This window comes from Teleopsis dalmanni, chromosome 1 (assembly GCF_002237135.1).
Source record: "Teleopsis dalmanni isolate 2A chromosome 1, ASM223713v2, whole genome shotgun sequence".
NCBI classification, from domain to species: Eukaryota; Metazoa; Arthropoda; class Insecta; order Diptera; family Diopsidae; genus Teleopsis; species Teleopsis dalmanni.
In genome coordinates this window covers 19,500,794-19,503,629 of record NC_051846.1, presented here as the reverse complement: position 1 = coordinate 19,503,629, position 2,836 = coordinate 19,500,794, and the positions used below count along the sequence as shown (strand labels likewise).

At 31.3% G+C, this 2,836-nt stretch overlaps 1 long non-coding RNA gene across 1 annotated transcript; it reads left to right on the top strand.

Moving 5' to 3' along the window:
• The first annotated feature begins 446 nt into the window (after window positions 1-446).
• On the top strand, window positions 447-980 carry LOC119668744. Its single transcript, XR_005251531.1, has 3 exons — window positions 447-486; window positions 610-758; window positions 817-980. It is a non-coding gene; the product is annotated as an uncharacterized LOC119668744 (long non-coding RNA).
• Window positions 981-2,836: the final 1,856 nt, after the last annotated feature.

The window sequence follows — 2,836 nt, the reverse complement described above, 5'->3', positions numbered from 1 at the left end:
GTTCTTAAGTACTGTAATCACTCACATATGATTAATACATTTGATTTGTTCGTACGAACACGCAAGACAAAATTCGCATGCAATGTAACCGCAGTCTAATAAAATTGTGCGAACGTTCTATTGTGTTTAGTAGTCGTCAGATCACCTAGCAAATGTAAGCAAATCCTGCTAAATACTAATAAACACTACAAATCGATTCGTTCGCGTTTGCTTCGTCGTACACCTGCAAATGTTCGTTTCTTCGTTCGCATGTGTTCGCTTTGGTGTGGATGTACCTTGATATATTTTTAAAAAAAAAAAACAATTTCAATAAAACGTTAAAAAAAAACAATCTAGTTTACTATTCAAAAATTGTTAATTATATGAAATTTTTAGGAATTGCTTCGATTATATTTTGTAAAAATATATATTTGGTCCTTCTTTTAAAATTTCAAATTATGCTAATATTTTTGGTTTTATTAAACTTTATATGCAAAAATGCGTATCGTAAGTAATATTTAAATATTTTTAACAAATATTTCATTAAAACACGAAATATTGTTGTCACTTTTTAAGCACAATTAAAATGTGAATTCCCTTATTTAATTTTTTTTTTGTTTTTCACCACAGCTGAAATCTGCAGTGATGAATTTAGGCAATTTCTTACGTGCAAATTATGGGTTTATGTCTTCACTTTAACATTCTTTACAAGGGTTTTAGTTGTTATATACCACAACCGCTTCCATTTGCTCAATATTTAAATGTTTTTTCGCCACGAGGTGAGTTTTTAATTTATTTTTGAATAATTGATATTATTTTTATCATACGACAATTTAGGTGATTAGGTGAGTTGGGCTCAAATTAACTGAGACGCCAATCTCAAGTAGATTTAATTTTGATAAATGACTTAAAGCTTAAAATTAAATAGTTTGCATGCTACTTTTGGACTCCAGCCGGGATTTGCAGATATCAAGGTCAACCTATATTTATTTTTATATCAACAAAATGCTCGTATATTATGAGTATTAACAAAAATAAATAAAAAAAAGTTTATCTACAGAATTTGTTTTGCACTTTTTTGTGGTTCTAAGTCGCTCGAACGATGATGTATTGATCGCTTCTGGCTGTGTCTAATAATGGACGTACATGTCTGTCCACCTTTTGCAAGTCGCAAGTCACTCAGTTTTGGACTCTTTAAAAATAATAAATTAAATCATTTTCTCTGTTTGTTCTGCGATTAACAAGAAGATTATGGATTGGCAAGTGTATTCGATTCGGTGGAGTTGAAATTGATCGGCTTAAATCATTTTTGTGAAACATTTTATTAAAAAAAATGTAATTGATTTCTTGGCAGTGGCCGTAGAAATAATTTATTTACTTTAATTTTTAATTTTTATGGCAAATATTCTTTTGAATGCGAAGAATACAGGAAGGGAATATTAAGATTTTTATATAGCAAAAAGGACAAAAGCTATACATACGATGGGTCATTGTCCGGTTGTTGTTTTTTTACAATAATCTCAGGAACAAATATTTACCAGGTGAGAAAGAAGCGAGGTGTAAAGTTATATGTCATAATGAAACGAGACCCCATGAGATAATAGTTGCTTAGTCAAATAAAGGGTTTATAGTCACTGTCAGTGAAGAGATTATTTCGAAAAATAAATAACTACAAAAATTATAACACCTTTTATTCTATATGTTTTGACTTCGCCAACGGTTTTAGGTGGTTCTAAACCCTGAGTTTTTCCTACATATACGGTAACACAATGGGCCAATAAGCGTAAGTAGATTCACCAGGGATCGCCGGTAAAACCTAATCTAACCGAATCTATATTCTATATATAGGCATAACCAAGGTGATGTTTGCACTTATAAATGTGTGAAGCAACATTTCATAACGAAAACAAATCTCATTAGGTAATGGTCCCTTAGTCAAGAGGGACATTAATGAAGTGGTGGTATCTGTCGTGAGTGGGAGTTTTGAAGATATTGATGCAGGGCACTATTAAGAGGTATAAAAGAAGTTGAATCATAATTGGGCAAATTTTTCCAAATCAAAAAGAGATTATGTGGAAGAATAAGCAACTATAAAAAATTTAAAAACTATTTGGTGAGATGATTATTCCTATAAGAACGTGTGGAGTAATGTTCTATAATGAAAAGAGAGCTTCTCTTTTTTTGAAAACGATGCAATAGTAGATCATAGGTAGGACATTGATTATTTCTATTTTAGGTCCTAATTTAAGATAGTACCCAATTAAAAGTGGTGAGCATTTTAATGTTAATAATCATCACTTCTTGAACAAAAATATTGAGAGCATATTCTGTGGCGATATGCTCTACTTAGGAGAGAAGGACAGCAGTAAGTAAGTATTGTTCCGGTATGTGCCGCAGATCAAATAGCGTTAAATGGTTCTGCAATAAAGCACTTTATTAAGATATTTGCTATTAAGTTTATAAAAAAATTCGAGCCATTTTAAAAATAAATTCGTGCTCTAGGAAAAACACGATCTATTGTGGCAAATTTTCCGAATGACACATCCTAGAAAAACTAGACTTTGACGTACTAACTTCAAGCTCAAGTAAAAAAAAATAATTTCTTCGTAGAATCTTATTTTGATGATATTTACATTTCTAACTTCCGTTTTGGGATGCATTGACAAGCAGTAAGTCAGTTGAAGTTTGGGAAATATCCAAAGAGTTTTAGTCAACACAAAATATTTTGTTGTAAATAAAATGTATTTTTATCTTTCAATCCAAGTAACTTAAGCCAAACGTGTTTAGATTCACACGCTCAGTTTCGGTGCACAGCTGGCAAATCCATAAACTCTCATTCGCTACGTCGCTACGTTCT